At 44.4% G+C, this 21,026-nt stretch overlaps 1 long non-coding RNA gene across 1 annotated transcript; it reads right to left on the bottom strand.

The window, feature by feature from the left end:
- Positions 1-9,848: 9,848 nt before the first annotated feature.
- On the bottom strand, positions 9,849-20,829 carry LOC121917576. The gene is made up of 3 exons (XR_006101063.1): positions 20,284-20,829; positions 16,598-16,702; positions 9,849-9,991 (listed from the first exon to the last, which is right to left on the bottom strand). It is a non-coding gene; the product is annotated as an uncharacterized LOC121917576 (long non-coding RNA).
- Positions 20,830-21,026: the final 197 nt, after the last annotated feature.

Raw genomic sequence — 21,026 nt, 5'->3', positions numbered from 1 at the left:
AAGAGACTCCAAGGGTCATCCAGTCCAAGGCCCTTCTGCCATGCAGGAACTCACAATCAAAGTACCCCCGACAGATGGCCATCCAGCCTCTGTTTAAAGACCTCCAAAGAAGGAGATTCCACTATTCTCCATTGAGGGAGCATGTTCCACTATCAAACAGCTCTTACTGTCAGGAAGTTCTTCCTAATGTTGAGGTGGAATCCCTTTTCCTGTAGCTTGCATCCATTGGGTCCAGGTTACCTAAAGGATCGCCTCTCCCCGTACATTCCGCCTCACACCCTCAGGACATCTGGGCAGCAGCTACTGAAGGTGCCTGGGGCTAGATTGTCCTCCACCACAAGGAGGACATTTTCCACTGCTGCCCCAGCCCTTTGGAATACGCTGCCCACTGAGCTCCGCTCGACTACCACCCTGGCCCAATTCAGGAAGGATTTGAAGACCTTCCTGTTCCAACAGGCATTCCCCGATTAAAAATCCTGTGGGCCTCCCTCCTCTTTCGTGGCCAAGAGGAAGGGCTTTGGGGCTTTTAGCCTGTGTTTTTTATTATTGTTTATACTGTATGTGATGTATTTTGGATTTTATTGTATGTATTGTTGTTTTAAATTTTATACTGTAAGCCGCCCTGATCGAAGGAAGGTGCGGGATATAAATAAAAACTTTATTATTTATTATTATTATTATTATTATTGTTGTTGTTGTTCCATGTCCTATTCCCTGGAGCAGCAGAAAACAAGCTTGTTCCATCCTCAATATGACATCTCTTTAAATACTTAATCAGGGCTATCATACCCCTCTTAACCTTCTCTTCTTCAGGCGAAATATATCCAGCTCCCTAAGTTGCTCATCATAAAGCATGGTTTCCAGACCCTTCACCATTTTGGTCTCCCTCCTCTGGACAGGCTTGTCAATATCCTTTTTGAATAGCTAGCTTGTCAATATCCTTCTTGAACTGTGATGCCCAGAAATGGACATAGTATTCCAGGTGAGAATACTTGTTATATGGGTTCAAATCATTTCTGACTTATGGCAACCCTAAGGAGTTTGCTTGGCAAGATTTGTTCAGAGGAGGTTTGCTGTTGCCTGCTGAGAGCAGGAGACATGACCAAGGTGACACAACAGATTTCATGATTCTTGGTCTCCAGAGTCATGGTCCAACACTCAAACCATGATGCCATGCACACTTTCCTGCTTTTGCCTATGCGGAAAATGGTGCAAGCTTGTTTTCTGTTAGTTCAGAGACTAGAGCGAGAACCAACAGCTTCAAATGATAAGAGGTTCCACCTTAACATTAGGATGGACGTCTTTAAGAGGTACAACTTTGGCAAGTGGTGGACTCTCCATGTTTGGAGTCCTTTAAACAGAGGATAGATGAGCCTCTTTAAGGAATGTTTTAGTTGCATATTACTGCATGGTAGGGAGTTGGAATAGATGGCCCTTGCAGGTCCTTCCAAGCGAAAAATCCATCTTTGGCGGCCTTTAAACAGAGGCTTTTTAAGGAATGTTTTAGTTTAGCTGCATGGTAGGAGGTTGGAATAGATGACCCTTTTGGATCCTTCCAAATGAAAGATTCTACAATTCTGCCTTCCACCCTTGGATTATCATACATGGTATGATAGATAGCAATCCATCAGTTATGAGAGAGAGTTAGAGAGAGGTATATATATATATATATATATATATATATATATATAGAGAGAGAGAGAGAGAGATTTTGTGGCTGCTGTTGTAAACCCCCACCTCTTTCTCCTACTTTTATTTTTTTAAAACAAAACAAATCTAGTGAAATTTCTACAGGCCATAAATCTGGCTAAGATTGAACTGCACTCGGCACCCATCAGCAGTAGCCATCCATCTTGCCAATGAAGTTTCATTCCGAGGGAAGAATGAATCGCACTGCGAGGGTACCTGGTAATTAAATTCTGTTCGCCACCCGTTCCAGCCTGGGCTGGTCAATGGAGAAAACATTTGTCTTTGGGAAAAGCCGCCACCCTTCTCCAAACTCCAAATCAAGACTCCGGGACGCTATTTCCCATCGTATGGATTAAAGCCATTGATTACTGTCTGGGCCCATTTATCATGGGAAATAGCTTTATATTGCAAAGTTTAGAGCTCTAATTTGTCATCCACCCATCCCCGGCACTAATCATATTTTTATTCAGATTTAATTTGTTTTCTCTTTGCTTGCTTTCTCAAACCCCCACCCAACCACCCACCCCACCCGCCGTACCCACTCCGCTTGGCATCCCTCGCTAAATTTCGACTTTTCCGCATGTACATTTCATAAGAAAATCCCACCCTCTCAGGTATTTATGACCAGATGAAATGTTATGTGGAAAGGGGAGGATTTTTGGAAAGGTGAGGGATGTGGGAATTAAGGACTGAATGAAGCACACTTACTCAGCTCGCAAGGTTGCCAACTTTTTTTCTCCTTTGGGCTCTGTTTCTCTACCATGAATAACAGCCCAATCTAAAGATAGTTCTGAGCAATATTGTTTTATCACCATGCTATTAAAAGGCTGGTTTCTGAAGACTGAGCTGTGCTAAAAGTACAGGAGCAAGCATACCGTACTTTCGGGTCGCCTTGCAAATCTATTTGGGCTGCAAAAATTAACAGCACAACTCCTCCAAAATGGAGCTTTTCCTAAAGAATTGTGTCTTGGCTTAGTATTAAAACATTCGTTCTACTAGTGAGCAAGGATATAGTATACCATAAGCATATGTGAGCAAAAGTAGTGATTTTCCCATTGTACCTAGAAAATGGCAGTTTGCCCTTTCCACATAAGCAAACAGAGGGCTAATGTCACAGATGGCCTTTCCAAAACTTTCTGATATGATCACCACTGTTTCCAGTATCTGTTTCCAAAGCCATAGTTTAAAAGGCTCAGAGACACAGTTCTCCACTGCCTTCAAAGAATATCCTCTCCAGATTTTCCTTCCTTTGCTGCAGCAGCTCGTCTTCACAACTAAGTCATTTTGGGTTGCTGTGGTTTTTTGCCACCAGACTTCAGAATTCATGTGAAAACTTCTCTGGTCATCTCCATTCCCTTTCTAATGTAGAAAGTAAGAAAGAAAGCTCAGTGGCAACTAGGGCTGCAGAATGGAGAAAGGCTGCAGGACAGACAGGCAGCAAGAAAAAGGCAGACATTAAACAATTTCGAGAAAGGGAAAGGGAAAGCAAAGGGAATGGTCTTCTGCCTCTACCAGCCAGTCACCCAGACCATTTGCAAAGCAAACATTTCTGCTGTTCCTAAAAATCCTATCAACGATTGGAATGAAGTGGCAGAAAGTAGGAGTCATTTGCAAGACATTCCCAAGATGAAACAGTGCAAATTGGGACTCCAACTTTTTTAAGGAAGAAGAGAGTGATGGTGAAAGAAAGCAAAAGATAAGATTGGAGGCCAAGGTTCTGGGCACGAAACAGGAGAGAAATAAAAACACAATACTGAGCCATAACAGTATACAGTACAGTATTTGGAAATGGCACAGCCAGCCTTCCTCATTCAGCCCACCAATTAGATCTGAAATGTTCCCAGAAAGGGAAGAGTGAAGAAAGAGGAGGGTGGGGAAAAGGCATATTCATTATTAAACTGTAAGTCGACTTTGTGTATAAGTCGACAGCAGCTTTGGGGCCAAAATTATGGATCTTGACATGGATAAGTTGAGGGTAAAACTTAGAGGCATATGTATAGCAAAGGATCTAAAGGATGAAGCAAAGGAAAACAATGCCAAAAAACCCCTTACAATATTCCCAAAGGCATGTTTGTGCTCATACTAAAGAGTGTATGGATGAGTGAATAGACCGGGGTCAGTGCCTTCTTTTTAAAATAAGAGTTAAAGTACAGTACTTACATTGACTCCTGAATAAGTCGACTAAGTTTTTTTGGGTCAATTTTTTTACTATCATTTCTAGGCATATACATATACATTAGTATATATGGAATTAGTTCTTCCGTTTATATGCCACATTATAGAGCTGAGATGGGGCCAGACTAACCTCTCATTGAGGACATCAATAGGGGGTTCAGGAGGTGCAGACCACAACAGGTGAACACCCAGTGAGATGGTCACTGCCATCCCAGGATCCCTCCTGGCTACAATTTCTGCCAGCCAGGGCATCTCTGCCATCCATCGGTTGCAGCCGCTGGCGATGGTGGGCTGCTATTGCCACCCAACAACCCCTCCTGGGTCTGGGTGAGTGCCCACCAGCAGCCCCACCAGACCCAGAAAGCATTGGGCTTCTGCTTCCACTCGGCAGCCCCACCAGAGTTGGAAGCAATACCCCACTCTCACCACAGCAAAGGCAGCCTGGCTGGCGGAAGGGACATTTGGGGGTGCTGTCATGAGTTACCCCACTAAGGTGACCTCAACTCTAGTAACTCCACTGCCTCTCTGGGAAGGGAATTCCAAAAGACGGGAGCAACTGCTGAGAAGGTTCTCTCTTGTATCCTCACCATATGGGCCTCTGATGGTGGTGTGACCTGAAGAAAGCCCTCCTTTGAGGATCTGAAACCTATGGCAGGTTTCTATATGGAGATATCATAGGCGATACCATTCAGTACTAGAGACTGCCTCTCCCAAATCTACCACATATAGTATTTCTTTAGCAGCCGATTTGCAATGCAAGGTTCCTCCTTGGGCACTCTTGCTGGCCACGATCAAAGACTCTCTGATCTGTTAGATTTATCCAAGCGCACCCAGCTCCAGCTCTGTGTAGTTCTGTGACTCAATGCATCAGAACATGGGTGGCCTCCAAATCCCAAATAGGCAGGGAGTGGAAAGTAATCCAGTGCAAACAGATGGCATCCACATTTAGAAGTGTGTCCAAATGTTCACCTGGAAGCAGAGGTCATCCATCCAAGCTGTGCGACTTCGCATTGCAAGTCCCTCCGGTCACACATCCCCCTTTACTTTCTGGTAGACCTAGTGGAGCTCAGGATCAGAGTGTTAAACGCTGATCTGTGGACCTTTGGCAGAACCCCATCATAATGGCAAAGTTTATTGTGCTTTGTGAGGAAAGGCAGGTGGTGGAAAGGTCCCAAAAAATACAGCCGCTCTCTTGGCTGCGTTTTTGAGGAGAATGATGCCACTTTCCTGGAAACAGAGACGCCTGCTCTGCCGTAATTCTTCATTACGCCCGTTTAATGGAACAAAAGGGGAACTCCGATGTGGCTGAAGGTCACTTCTGCCGTAGTGGAGAAAAATGTGGCTGGGGTCCCATATTGCTTTTGACCTTCAAATGCTGGGAAGCAGGAGGAAAGGCAAAAAGGGAATTGGGAGGGGAGGACGACAAGTTGGTCGAGCAGAGGCATGACCGTCCATGCTAACAAGGTGGTGTGGTTTGTGGTTCTTCTTCAGGGTCACTTTGGGGTGCTCTGGAGAACGGATGGAAACCAAAGGCCCACATTAGGAAGCGAGGCAGACACTGAATTTCCAGTCTCATCCATAGAGAGGACCCCAGCCAAACCAATCCACTCCATACATCCTTTGATACAATGGTATAGGAAGACAACATTGTGGGGACTCAGTTCCTTCTCATAAAGCCACAGTATGGGTAGAATCCTAGATAGAGCTACCAGAGAACAGCAATAATGGCATAACCTTTCACAAACTCCCAAGTAGAACTTATTAATGTTGCAATGGGCTTCTCCTTTTCTTTCTCCTTCTCTTTCATCTTCTCCACCTTTTCCAGTTTATTATGTTATAGCATTTATGGTATAGCATGCTATCAGATGGTGTAGTGGTTTGAGCATTGGACCACTGTAGACCAGAGTTTGAATCTCTGCTTGGCCATGGAAATGCAGTGGATGGCCTTAGGCAAGTCACACACTCTCAGCCTCAGAGAAAGGCAAGGACAAACCCTCTCTGAACAAATTTTGCCAAGAAAAACCCACGATAAGGTCACCATTAGCCAGAAACAACTTGGAAAGCACACTACAATCCAATGTTAAATATCCTTGCTCTCGGTCCTTGATCTCCTCTGGCCATCAAGTTGAAAAATATTTATGCTGTCAGGCTTTTCTAAATTGACTGAAGTTAACGGTGTTTATATGCTTTGTTACAATCAATTTTAATGTTTTAACTTTATACATTATTTATTGTTTTTAATAACTGTTGTGTTTATGCTATCATTTACATTTTTGTATAGGTTTTAATCTGAGTGCTAAATAAAAATTTAAAAACACAAATACATGCAAATAACAAAACACTATTTTTTTAACCTGAGAGAACACCTCTCTAGGAATGGCTAGGTCCCCCAGGACAATTCTGTGGTCAATATCTAACCATGAAATTGCGCTGGATAACCTACAATGGCTCAAGAAGTGTTCTCTCTAGGTCCTCCAGGGCAATTCTATGGTCAAGATCTGCCAGACGTTGACCATGAAATTGCGCTGGAGGACCTACAAATGTCTGGAGGATTGTTCTCTCTAGGAATCTCTAGGTCCTCCAGGGCAATTCTGTGGTCAATATCTAACCATGAAATTGCGCTAGATGACCTACAATGGCTCAAGAGGTGTTCTCTCTAGGAATCTCTAGGTCCTCCTTCCAGCCTGACGTTTGTCCAAAGTTGACAACAGAGTCATGCTGGAGGGCCTAGAGATTCCTAGAAATCCGTGAAGAACCAAAGCCGCCAAAGTCAAAGACGCAAATGTGGAGGGGCAACTGTGTTTGGAGACGGCCTCGGCCACCCCATCAAAGCTCTGTGGCCTTCTTTTGGGGGACAGCCACCAATGTCAGGGCCGCTCTGCCCGGCTCTGGCTCTCTGTCCTGTTGTTGTTCTTGCCTCCATCCTCTGAGCCCCCTCTTGCCTTCTCCCTCTCCAGCACTTTTAATTTTCCAGGCTGCGCTCCACTCCTGGGTCAATCGCAACATTTTTCTTCCCTACTGTCAGCCAAGCCATCGTGCCGAGCCAGAGAGAGGCAAAGCCCAATCAACCGCTCTATGGATTGAAATCGTTGTTTACGGCTGGGGACCATTGATCACCTAAATGGCTTTATGTTAATGAAGGCGGTTTTCACTTCCATTTTTCTTAGCCGCCTTCTGAAAACCTTTGACAGGTGCTGCAAAGCTGCAACTTCGCCTCCATCCCCCTTCTTTCCTTCCTTCCTTTAAAGCCACAGCATCCCTCTTCTTCTTCTTCTTCTTCTTCTTCTTCTTCCTCTTCCTCTTCTTTTTCTTGTGTCATTTAATAATATTTTTTTTTAAAAGAAGAAAAAGCAGGAGCAGATTTAGTAACAATAAAAGATAAGTCCAGACCAACAAGGGAGATGGGAGGGAGAACGAAAAGGAGGAGAGCGTCCCTGAAGGGCAGTTTTTTAAGGAGCTCTGAAGCAACAGTGGAAATGGGTTACAGATGATGTACTACTAGAAACAAGCCGGGTGCGATGTGAAACTATACAACAAAAGGCAGGTTCCAGAGAAAGACGAAGCTGGGTATATGTTGCAGGCCCGACACATACCACAAACTCTTCATATTCCACAGCCCCCCATACTCACTTTTCTTTGAGCATCCCAAAAGAGCAGAAGTAGTGTTTCTCCATTTCCATACCTAGATACATGGTGCGCTCCAGAAGTCTTTATTGGGGAGCCTCTGAATCCTACAGTGCAGCTGTAGTCCTCTGACTGTCCCAGTTTGGCAAGGACAGTCCCAATTCATCTTCTGCCATCCTGCTTTTTCAGCTGTTAAGATGTCCACGTTTCTCTCTTCTCCTCCCACGTTGCCCCTTTTTTTCTCAGCTTAGTTCAACTAGTGCAATCTGAGTTCAAACGTAGTTTGCACTCAGCTCCATCGGCAGAATGAAAGAGGAAAGAAGGGGGCAGATTCCCAGTAGGCTCAGGCAAAAGCAAAATGCTGCAGACCTCTCCTAGCTTGTCTCTGCTTCCTCATTCCTCAGAAATTAATGGAAGAAGAGAAGAGGAGACAGATTCTTTCCCTTCCCATTAGGCTCAGGCAAAAAGAAGATGTTGCTGAATCTCCTGGCTTGTGTGCACTTCCTCATTGCACCATATGTTTCATATACACCTTATGCGCATTAGGGGAAGGTGATTTTATACAACACTTGTGCATGAAATAAAGTTTGGGTACGTTGAAACATCAGAAAGCAAAGGGGTCACTATCTCAGCCGCCCATGAACAGAGGTTTTTGGAATATTTTGGAATTCAGCATTCTCAGTAAGGTAGGTTCGACCTGTAATAACTTTTGTCACCTTGACCACACTGTGATGGTGCTTTGTCACATGTGTGAAATACAGTACTGAATGGTATGCACTTCGTGTTCAAAGCGACTGGGAATGGAATGATCCAGTATTGAAGAGTAAAGTCTGAGCTTGAAAGAGCTACTTTTGTGCCCATCAGCTCCCAGAACTCTACAACCAACCGCCATTATACTGGTTGGGAGATTGTTGTCAGTTTCGGTCTGCAAAATGGCTTTAGTTGATATACCTTTGCAGAATAAATAGCAAAGGGACAGCATTGGGAAGCCAGAGGTCTGGAGTTCAAATCTTGGTCATCCACTAATTAATGCTGGTTAGAAAAAGAGAATCTTTCTTCAGCCAAAAGCTGTATAACTGGAGTGACCAAGTACTGGAGGCTATGGGGCCACATTAGCTCCTCCAGCGGACCTTGGAGGGCTATACTCCCAGCTGCTCCACTCCATATATATATATATATATATATATATATATAGCCCCTAAAATGCCTTCTAAAGGGTGTGAGGGCATTTTTGCATGTTTTTAGGACATGTTATTAGGTTTTTAGGCACATTTCAAGATCAGAAGGTATCTGGTGCCTTTAGGGAAGCTAGGCACATTGTTGTTGCATGCTTTCAAGTCATTTCCAGCTTATGGTGACCCTATCACCATAAGTTTTCCTGGCAAGATTTATTCAGAGCAGATTTACCATTGCCATCCTCTGAGGCTGAGAGAGTGTGATTTGCCCAAAGTCACCCACTGGGTTTCCATGCCTGAGCTGGGATTCAAACCCTGGTCTCCAGAATCGTTGACCAGTATTTGAACCACTATGCCACACTGGCTTTCACATTGGAGAAGGTTAAAATGCCTCTCCTAAGGCTGAGTTTCCGGTGGTAAGAACTCTCAGCTAAAATATGCTAACATCTTTTGATCCTACCTTTCTGCTTTTGGTCCTATTTACCATGAAATCAATCTCTTCTCTGAACCACCCTGAAAATGGATTCAGCCCTTGGCCTGAAAGAGGGACCCAGTCCTTAAACACAAGTATGTGGCAGTGTATTGAAAAGCCAGATGATGCTGTGCAGATGTCAAGGAAAACAACAATTGATCCAAGCGGGAACCGAAAGCAGAACACCTGAGAAAGAAGTGAAATGTTCATATCTGGAAACACACATGCGGAGGTAGGGGAGAACAAGTCTTTACTATAATCCTACTATTTTATAGGGAAAGGTCCCACTGGAGAAGGATCTGCAGAGAGGGTGGGTGTCTCCACCCAGAAGCATGCTGCTGTTGCACCCAAATGCTTAAATCCTACCAAAGACTCAAAGGAGATTGGCAAGAAACCTCATGTTCCCCGCCTCTCCCAATTGCGAGTTCAAGGATTCCCCGGAGCAAACAATCTCTAAAGAGCTTAGAGCAGGATTAAGTTTGGGATGTACCAGCCGTAGGATTAAGGCGCCTACAAGTTGAAAGAGGCTCAGTTTTCCCCAGAGCAGCGAAACCAAGGCATCAAGGCACAGAGGTGAAAGTGAGGGGGTCCAGCCAGGTACGAAGCACCTGTGTAAGGTGTGGATGGGTGAGAGTCTTACCCTACTATAGGGCAAGGGACAGTTCGGAGTTAATATCAAATAGTAAGAAACAACATGATGATGATGACCAGGATCATGATAATGATGGTATTTATTTATATTGAAAGGGATAAAAGAAACAAAGTCCCATGTGCTGTTGATGGTCCACAAACGTGATTATCTTTAAAAGCCCAACACGTTTTGGTCTTGTCACAAATTGGCCTTCTTCGGGGGCTACTGTAAAATGAATAAAAGTACATATATAATAGTTGCGGTATTGGGACAACACATAAATCATCTCTAAAAACATAATTTCTTAAAAATCAAATATCTTCTGTTATCCATATTATCATATACATACCTATCACCAGAAATTTCAGGAGTTGCAGTCTGAGCTTTCAACGAAGTGGACACTCTCTGGATTAGGAGGAAGGGACTGGGACTACCAATGCGTTCATATTTATGGATTTTAGAAGCAACATCATCAAAGAGAACCACTAAGAAGATACATGATGGCTTGAAATTATTTTTTAAAAGATATGCATTCCAAAAAGCAATCCCTGGATTTACTATTTTATATAAGGGGCACCATTTTACGATGCCATTGTATTCCATGGGACTTGAGCATCCATGGATTTTGGGACTCACAGGGGACTCCTGGAACCAAACCTCAGCAGATACCAAGGGCCCACCAAATGTGTCTGAAGAAGCATGTGCAAGACCCCTGGCTTCTTGTCGTTTTTTGCCTCCTAATGCAATACACCCCTACTTTAGATTCTGGCGCCTCAGCCAAAACAAAAGCCCTTTTGAACAAGGGCAAGAGGGGGTGCGGAGGGGAGAGGAGGCTTATTTTGCTCAGGGAGCCCTTCTCTCGTGCTAATTGTGCAGCGTCTGCCCTTTGCAAAGTTAGAGCTCAGCCGGTTCCTAAATGATGCTATTTGTACTGTTTGGCTTGGCAGTTAATGGAGTCAGCCAGGGCAGGAGCAAATGCCCGAGGGTCACTCCCAGGCCAGTATTGCCGCCAAGGCCTCTTTTCCTTGCCGCCTGCCTCGGCAAGCAGTCACTGGATCTGACCCTCCACTTCCTGTATTTAGTCTGCTTTGCAGAAGTGGGGATGGGTGGGTTTAAACATTTCCACACCCACCCCATCAATTAATCCACTTGGGCCCCTTGGCACACTGATAGGGCCATGCCAACCAAGAGTAAGGCATATGTTCATGCTTGGGATGAAAGTTATCACGGGTTGACAAAGGAACCACCAATTGAAGGGCTATTATTGGACCACAGTGACCTGAGGATGGAGAGGGAGCGGATGCAGGAGTCCAGTTTCAAAACCAGGCTTCATGATCTTTATGTCTCACCAAGCAAGAGTCACGCAGTTTGCAAGCATGCCTCTAAAACAATGAGCTAGAAATTTACTTTAAAAAAATGAAATTACCAAGAAGCCATAAACATATTTTAGGCATCCGTGAAGCTACCCCTTTAGCATTCTGAGACCGAAAGACATTTATCCTCTGCTTTGTGTATTCTTTATAACGCATTTCTTTCAAAAGCATGAAGACCAGCATGCAGAGTTTTTATGGGCCTAGGAGCATATGGGAGCCATCAATCCCACATGACACCAAAGGTGAAGGGTCAACTCTCCATCCGTGGCTGTCTGTCCAGGAAATATGACCTTTCCCAATTACACCTAACTGTGCTGACCTCCATCCACTAGATGGCAGGGTCATTCCTGCCCCGGTTGACCTGGTGGAATGGTTTCCACATCCAAAGCAGCCCTGGCCATACAAGCCAGAGGCAATCTCTGCCCCAAAGAGGCTATAAGCAAAACAGAAAAGATCTTGGTCTTCCCACTTTGGAGGATATGGAAACCAAGTTAAACCACAGTTACCAAAGTCAGAAGAGAACTGTGTGGTTCCCTGCTTGGTTGCCAATGCCGTAGCCACAGAATACAGATAGTGCCACCAACATATTAATGATGGCCATCATTTTGAAAGGGATCTAGGAGTTCTAGCAGGCTCCAAGTTTGAACATGAGTCAATAATGTGATGCGGCAGACAAAAAAGCCAATGCGATTCTAGGCTGCATCAGTAGAAATATAGCATCTAGTTTGAGGGAAGTAAATAGTTTCACTCTATTCTGCTTTGGTCATCTGAAATACTGTGTCCAGTTCTGGGCACAATTCAAAAGGGATGTTGAGAAGCTGGAGCATGACTAGAGGAGGGCAACCAAAATGGTGAAAGGCCTGGAAATCATGCCCTATGAGGAGAGAATTGGAAATCTGGGTATGTTTAACCTGGAGGTGATATGATAGCCCTGTTTAAATATTTGAAGGGGTGTCATACTGATGATGGAGCAAATTTAGTTTCTGCAGCTCCAGTGAATAGGACCTGGAGCAACAAGTTCAAACTACTGGAAAACTACTAAACATTAGCAAGCAGTTCTTGACCATAAGAGCTGTCTGGTAGTGGAATACTCTCCATTGGAGTCTGGTGGAGACTCCTTCCTTGGAGTTTTTTAAACATAGTCTGGATGGCCATCTGTCAAGTGTGCTTTAATAGTGTATTCTGGCATGGCAGGTGGTTGAATGCAATGCTCCTTGAGGTCTCTATGATTTTATGAAAGTTGGTCCCTATACAAAGCCAACTCTATGATTTTATGAAAGTTGGCTTTGTATAGGGACCAATGACTTGTATAGGTACCAATGAGTTCAGGAGAAGGGGGATGTTTATACTTAGATGATATGATAGCCATCCTGTTTTCTGCTGCTGCAGAGACTAGAATCATAGAATCATAGCGTTGGAAGAGACCACAAGGGCCATCCAGTCCAACCCCCTTCTGCCATGCAGGAACTCTCAATCAAAGCATCCCCAACAGATGGCCATCCAGCCTCTGTTTAAAAACCTCTAAGGAAGGAGACTCCACTACACTCCAAGAAAGGAGTGTGTTCCACTGTCGAACAGCCCGTACTGTCAGGAGGTTCCTCCTAATGTTGAGGTGGAATCTCTTTTCCTGGAGCTTGCATCCATTGCTCTGGGTCCTAGTCTCTGGAGCAGCAGAAAACAAACTTGCTCCCTCCTCAGTATGACATCCCTTCAAATATTTAAACAGGGCTATCATATCATATTGCTTCTAAATCTAATATTCGATAACTCTATATCTTTGACTTACCAGTTGCAACGGTAATATAAAGATTCTCATGATGTCAATAGCCACCATGCAATACCAAACTAGAAGAGATGAATCAAATACAATATACATTTCCATTTTAAACAGCACTTTGGATCCAAGAAAGAAAGAAAGAAAGAAAAGTTTTCTCTATTACTTTTCCGTCTTATAATTATTTTATTTTATTTTTAAATGGGAGGACAGAAGCATGTCATTAAGGACAATGGGGAACTTTAATCAGGTTTGCTTGAAATAAAATATATATAGAACCTCGCTAAAAAGATTTGAATGAAGGTTTTAGGAGCGCTGGCATCAAAGCCCGGTTGCCTTTTGAAGTTGTTAATCCCTTTTGGAAATCATATTTTGGGCATAAAAGCTCACAATGGAAGGAGCTATGGAGGTCAGGCCCTGGATGTCGGCAAAATCATATCCCTCCGAGATGTCTCTATTATATCTCCCTCCTCGTCTTTCTTGGCTTCACAATCCCCCTATTGTTGCCAGAGGTCCCCACCGTTATCGTGTTATATGAAGCTGGGGTGAGACCGAGCTTGTGGGGGTGGGAGAAAGGAAAGAATCGCACAGAGGACAAATCAGGTCTAGCAAGAAGGTTGGAGGATGGAGGAGAGAGAGGAGAGAGGCAGAGAAAAACCCCACCAGCAAGAATGGCCCTCGCTCTGAGAAGAAAACCCCCTTTTCTGTGCATCTGAGGAAGTGCATAATGCTGTTTGATACCACTTTGACTGCCATGGCTCCATCCTACAGATGGAGATGGAATCCATCAACATCTGGAGGGCATCTTGTCCAACATTTCATAGACATGTGAGGCCAAGAAACATCAGAGTGTGGCCAAGATGGCAAATGTTATTAAGGAGGGAGAACACACAAGCTAGGAGAGGCTGCGGCAGTTTGCTTTTGCTTGAGCCTCCTGGGAAGAACAAGATGTTGCCTTCTCTTCTCCTCTCCCGCTGCTGAGTTAAACTGAGTGCACAACTGAACTCTGTTTGCAACAGTCCAACTAGGAGAAGTAGGGAGGAGAGAAAAAACTGGGACATTATAAAAGCAGCTTTAAAAGTGGCATGAAAGAGGATTAATTGGGACTGCCACGGACAAATATGGGCAGTTGGAGGGTATGGGAGGGCCACAAGACATGCTACCCATCATCCATATTCTACATATGCCACAGGCAAGGCTGTGCCAAAGAGGGCCTAGCCATCATGTGGCACAGCACAGACCTCTCTCACTTATTTGCCAAGTCCACCCTTCCTGAGACATTGAGGAGCACATCTTTTAAGATGATCCTCTCTTGCATCTTCTTTCAAGGAGGAGGTGGCATCCTCATCCCTGCCAGTCATCTTTCCTCTCCAGGGGCTGCCTGCAGCAACGTAAATAAATAGCAAAGGAGCGTGTAGAGGCAGCCTTTTCATTGCTGTTCTCCAGATGCCCTCAGGCTATTATATTAGGCTTCTTCCTCCCATCCCCACACTTCGCCACATGCCCAGCTCTTATCTGTGCTGGGAGACCAGCCAAGTCCCTCAATTCGGAAGGGTCTCCAAAGAAGTTGGGTGACGAAGAGGGAAATGACAGAACAGGGCAAAGCAATACAGAGCTTGGGGGGAAAGACATCGGATCAAGGAAGGGGAGTCATGGTGGGATCCTTTCCAGATCAAAGGCATCCCCATAATCTCAGGTGAGATGCAGATGAGATACAGTAGGTTACCTTGAACCAGTCACTTTCCCTCACAATATAAATTATCTCAGGATTGTTGTGAAGATAAAAACAGGTGGGAGAAAAAGAACCAGATGTGTGCCCTTAGCTACATAACAAGAAGGGCAAAGAAATATAAACAGTAGCGCGTGCACACACACACAATTCTTTACTACACCTCTGTGCAATAAGTCCATTTTGCAATTACAAATATTTGAGCCGATCCATTAAGAGTGTTTTTAACTCACCAAATCAAGACTCCAGTTATGGAATACAGTCGGCCCTCTACATCCGCAGATTCCTTATCTACGTATTCAAGCATCCATACCTTGAAAATGATTTTTTTTGTTTAAATATATACATTCCAAAAATCAAACCTTGAATTTGCCATTTTGTATAAGGAACATCATTTTACTGCACTGTTGTATTTACAGTAATGGGGCTTAATCATCCATGGATCTTGGTATCTATGCGGGGGTCCTGGAAGCAAACGCCAGTGGATAACAAGGACCACCTATTTGAAAGGGGCATGCAAGAAGGGACACTCCCTGCACCCGTAGATCATAACAACAGCTGCCCCAGATTCCACATATTATTCCATCATGATGCCAGGAGGTTGTCTATATACACATTGTAGTGTGTTGCCTGGTGCTGTCACCCTGGCGCAAGTCTCTCCCTCTGAGTTCAGAAACAAGGTGCCCAGCATTGATGACATGGGTGTGAACCTCGTGACCACAAAGGGAGCAACTTGCACCAGCGCTAGGTGACTCAATGCAAAGAATGTGTAGACAGCCACCTGCCATTGTTAGGGAGTGTTACAGATTCTCCTGAAAACTGGGAGTAAAAGATGAGGTTTTTAAAATACCAATAAGGGATAGGATGCATTCAATGCAGAACTGGTCTCACATCATGAAGACAGTCTACACTCGAGTCGGAGATTTGCTCTGCATCACATAGACAGTGTGACTGTGAGGGCAGGTGGAAACCAGTTTAATTGGCCTGTGTGGACAAGTCCCTAAGATTGAATTCACCTAATCTTTCAGTAGCTTGGTATCCAAGTTTGCAGCTTCAGACCATGAAGTGTCCAAATTCAAGCACCAGTGGCCCACATCAAACCACTCTCTGTGCCCAGAGTATAACACCAACTAGGTCTTGGTCAACATCTAGCTTTTCCAGAGAGCTACTTGGACAACTACACTGCGAATGGGAAGGGCAGCTATGAAGGAACTGGACAAGACCATAAAGAGTAGATATACAATTGTTAGAATTGTCCAAGCTATTGTATTCCCCATCACTATGTATGGAGGTGAAACCTGGACAGCGATGAAAGCGGATAGGAGGAAAATCAATTCATTTGAGATGTGGTGCTGGAGAAGACAGCTGAGGATACCATAGATGGCGGAAAAGACAAATGAGTGAGTCCTTGAACAGATCAAGCCTTAACTCTCCCTGAAAGCCAAGATGATCAAGTTGAGGCCGTTGTATTTTAGCCACATCATGAGAAGGCATAACAATAATGCTAGGAAAAGTGGGAGGTCACAGGCATGAATCTACAAGATGGAAGCAGAGTAGTGGAGGGCAAGGAGGCCATGTCTCATCAACAGGGTCACCATGAGTCAGGAACGACTAGAGGGCAGTTAACAACAACAATAAACTTAGACAACTAGAGTGTGTGTTAAGAACATCAGAAATCCATCCCCATCCAGCTCTGTTAGGATGAATCCAAATGTTTAGACTGCTACGAACACTGTTTTCAATGGGAATGAATAAGTGACACCTCACCCTGGCCATCTTATGGATTTCAAAGTGTCAGACAAATTTTGGCTGCATTCAATCCAGTTTGTTTCTTTAGAGACTGAATCTATGGGTTACTGGAGACCTCCAGTGGCTAAATTGAAGAATATCTGTTACCTGCTTGAGAATCTACTCCTTCTCGGTTTCGCTGTTCAAATGTGTTGAGTACAACATACCTCCAATCCCCATGGCTCATTCTTCTTCCCATACTTCAGTTCCCTGTTTCTTCCTTTATTTCTTATTCAGGCTTCTGCCATCTTCCAAAACCTTCTGGGATGCATCTACAATGTAGAAATAATACAGTTTAACACCACTTTAAATGCTGTAGTTCCATCCTACGGAATCCTGGGTTTAAAGCATTACAAAGTCTTTAGCCTTCTCTGCCAAAGGGTGCTGGTGCCCCGCAAAAGTACAAATCCCTTTTTCTCAACTCTTAGTAGGACTTCTAGTATCAGAACTTGGGAAAGTGCAAAGTATTGTTGAACTCATTTGGCAGCAGTTGAACTAATATAACAAGAAAAGAGGATGTAGGGAAAGGAGAGAGAGCCTGGGACCTTTTAAAAGCAGCTGAAAAAGTGGGAGGACAGTGATGGTGGCCGTCTGCCAATGGAGACGGTTGAAGGATATGGGATAAAAATATCAGCATCACCAACTCCATCACCTCCTTCCTTCCTTCTCTGAGCATCCCTGAAGCTCACTGACTGGTCACCAAGAAGGGATCAGACCATGTTAATAAGTCGTTCATTTTCAATTTGTCAGGATTAACGGAGATTCTCCTGAGTCCATGTTATACCCCAGAGTCTTGATGCTGCATTACTCTGAGACACAGAAACATGTCCACCAACTCTTAGGTACAGTATTAGGAGAGATGATGAGACCCAACAACACTCAAAGATTGCTGCTTCTTCTCATATATATATATTATGCCTTTGAGGTTTTGTTTGGAAAGCTCTCACTTTCTGGTCCAAGTGAAGCCCATCTCCAATTAGTCCGGGTCCTTCTTCTCCGGGCGACGAAGCCTCCTTCCCTTTGAACCCCTTCGGAGCTGGAACAGGTCTCCATCGCTGCTAATCCTCTTTGACACCCGTGGCCAAAAACCTACCTCCAAAAGGGACGATTTCTCCTGCTTTAATTGGGGACACTTCTTCCTTAATTCTCTTTAATTAGACAAATTGGCCGCGGCCTCCAGCGACGGCAGAGAGGCCCAAAGAGCGGGAGGCGGGAGGTTAATAGCAGCTAAAAATAGCTTGCCGGTAAGGACCCAAAGCAGGGATACGGAGCAGGAGACATTCTTCCTTGATGCACAATGGAGGAAAGGTGGAAGGGAAGGGGCCCTTGGAGGGCCTGGGGCTCAGATGGAGGGCAACGGACCTCACTTGGTTTACCATCATTTGGTTTATCATCCTTGCCATCAACTCTTAGTGAGACTTCCAGTATGTCAACTAGGGAAAGCTATTTGCTTGGCCTACAGCTCCCAGAATCCCCCAGACAGATTGGCCAATTATTCCAAGGGATTCTGGGAGTTGTTTTTGAAAGTACTCTCCCCAAGCACAGCACTAAGGGCTGTACAAAGAAGGGAGTACCGGGAAACATTTTTGCTGAATGCTGGTCAGCAAACAGGTAGGTGATGAGGTTGCCTCCTCTTTGCCAATACTTCCATGGCGATGCTGATCTCCTGCACTCCTGCCTCCTTTTCCTTCCCCAATTGGGGCTACTTGTGAGGGGGGCATCTGAACCCCCTTTTTTCCTCTTTCTTAGTCTTCCTGGGGGCATACATCCCTGGGACAGAGCCAGGACTGGCCAGGAAAGCTTTGGGTTTGATGCTGCTGTTGCCTGAGAAGGCATTTACAAATGAATCAAAGCATGTGCCAGTTGCAAAGGGTGGACACCGCAGCAATATTGGAGTTTATCACATGGGAGGAATTTCTCTTAATTTCAAATGAAAAGAAAGTGAGGCCAGAATGCATTCACTTAAAGTCGCTAGTTTAGCAAAATTACGTGAATGCTCATTGCATTCAAACTGGCTTCCCATTGCCCAAAAATAGCATGCCATTGCCCAAATTTGCATGTGGTAGTCTATCAAGCAATAACGTGAAACTCCATGATTGCGTCCAGATTGCCATTGGATTATACTTCCAATTTCCTTTGTCTGATAAACTCCCTACTCCAAACAAGAAGCAGTTAGGTAAATCAAATGGATTCCAAGAACTGGTTCAGATAAACCGATGTGAACCAATGGAATGGCATCACTGGTCAAGACCAGGCTAAGTGGAGTTTTTGTGGGAGTTGTAGTCCAAAATGTGGCTTTCATAGGCTCTAGCCCTGTTGCCATGAATTCTTCAGATTCTCCATCAAGAAGAACAAGGGTAAATCTTAACCTGGATTAAAGCTTCAGAGCCTTAGGGCCCGAACAGACAGGCCAAAATAAACCTGCTTCAAGTCACTTTGGAGGTATGCTGTTTAAATTATGCATGTGTCCTAAGAGGCTGGAAACCACACCAAAGCCACCCTCCAGTTCTAAGGACTACAACGCAGCTTTGGCCCAGCTTATGGCCTCTTAAGATGTGTCTATCATTTAAACAGCATACCTCCAAAGTGACCCAAAGCAGCTTTATTTTGGGCTATCTATTCAGGCCCTTAATCTACCAATTCAATTAATGAAAGCTGGCACTCCTAAGCATAATATTACTGAAGCACTGAACACAGTGTCTTTTATCCGGATTCACTGGATTTCAGCCAACAGAGCATGAGTAATTTTTCACACATAGGGAGAGACCCCTCCAAAAATGCCCATTAGAGTTAATAGCCAATTTGGGATACATGTCGGAGCATTGATGGTGCCAAGAGGATCCAGACTGAGTGTCCCAGCTTGCCTGGAGTATTACCACCATGATTTATAGGAATAGTAAGGTTGGTTCCTAGACATCTACGGTTGATACGAGAAGCGACTGAATGGAGGCTGTTAGAAGAGGGACAAGGGCACCCTTTTCCAGGCACTTCATTATCGAGATTTGCATTTCTCCTCTTCCAGGGCAGGTCACTGCGTGCTAGAATTAAACATTAGAAATATCTGCTGGATAGATTATTTGCTCTTGAAACAACTGAATTAATTCTAAATACAAGTCAGGCTTAAATCGTGACGCCATGTTTTGAGCGTTGGACAATGACTCTAGAGACCAGACTCTGAATCCACACTCAGCCATGTAAATTCACTGGGTGACTCTGGGCAGGTCACACTTTCTCAGCCACAGAGAATGGCAATAGCAAACCTGTACAACAAAAGCAATGTGCCAAGAAAACCAGGTGATAGGTTTACCTTGGTGTTTCCATAAGTTGGAAACGGCTGGAAGACACACAATGATTATAATCAGGACTCGAATATGGATGCCTCCAAGGTTTTCAGGTGAAAAACAGGACATGGCTTCTGTCCTTTTAAACATAAGCAGCCATTGGGACCCTGAAGTGTGGCTCCTAAAGCCCTTATGAAGCTCCCAGATCCTTCCCAAATGGCATAATTGGCAGCTGATATTTTTTCCCCATGTGAAAACCAGCCAAATGCACCTAAATCCATCCACAAATGTGGCAGCTTACTTTCCCAGAGCCTCCCCTTCCAAAGCAAAAGAAAACCAAAAGGGCCATCAATCAGCCAAAATGTGACATCATTTTGGCACATTGAAACTGGGGAGGCATGGGAGGAAATGGCTTTAACGGTGCTATTGGTGCAGCTTTTAATGGTTCAGGAGCACTCTCCTGGTTCTCACCTGGCAATCCCAGTGTTTCCTTGACATTATGAAAGAAGCATATTTCTTACAATTTAAGGTGTAAAATGCTATTAAGATGGAAATCCATGCTGCCCTCTTACCTTTGGTAATCCATACCTTTGCTAGAACCAGCATTACTATTAAAACCAATAAACAAATGGCTCCTTTACTCTGATTTCTTGGTGTTTATTGGAAGTTCCTCTGTATCTGTGACTTATTTTCCTGCAGCTAGAAGTAGCTGATTTGCTCACAAGGAAACAAGCAGGTCTGGTTTGAACAGTAGTACAGAAGCGTCTCTGGTAATCCACCAGCTCTTCCCTAAGCTTTCCAAGGAAACCCAGCAGCAATATTCATCATTAAGACTTGGTTGTAAGCCCTGATTTGAGAGTTTCGCTCCCTAAAATTAGAACAAGGGGAAAAGACACCATACAGACTCAGTGTTCTTTATCTTTGCTGACTTTTCTTTCTTTGGTGACTTCTTAATTCTAGCCGAAAGGAAGACCAAAAAGGAGCCGCCGTGGGTTTGGCTGAAAGACCTTGCCCAGGCCTGTTATCTTTCGGAGAACTGCTTGGATTAATAAATGGCATCCAGCAATGAAAAGGAGCTGGCCCTTGAAAGAGTTTACCCTGAATGGAAAGACCTCTCTTTCTCTCTCTGGCCCTGGAGACTACAATCTCAGTGTCTTTGAGCTGAGATGCAGCTCTGCTGCCATTAGATAAAAAGAGCCCCACAGAAAAGGAGCAGGTCTTGGGAGATCTTGTCTCCAGCTAACAAGAAGCAGAAAAGCAGCCGAAAAGCAATATCCAAAGGGCTGTACTATTGGAAAATAATACTAAGCCCTGC

Source organism: Sceloporus undulatus, unplaced genomic scaffold (genome assembly GCF_019175285.1).
Source record: "Sceloporus undulatus isolate JIND9_A2432 ecotype Alabama unplaced genomic scaffold, SceUnd_v1.1 scaffold_24, whole genome shotgun sequence".
Taxonomy (NCBI): Eukaryota; Metazoa; Chordata; class Lepidosauria; order Squamata; family Phrynosomatidae; genus Sceloporus; species Sceloporus undulatus.
This window is presented reverse-complemented; position numbering and strand designations above follow the sequence as displayed.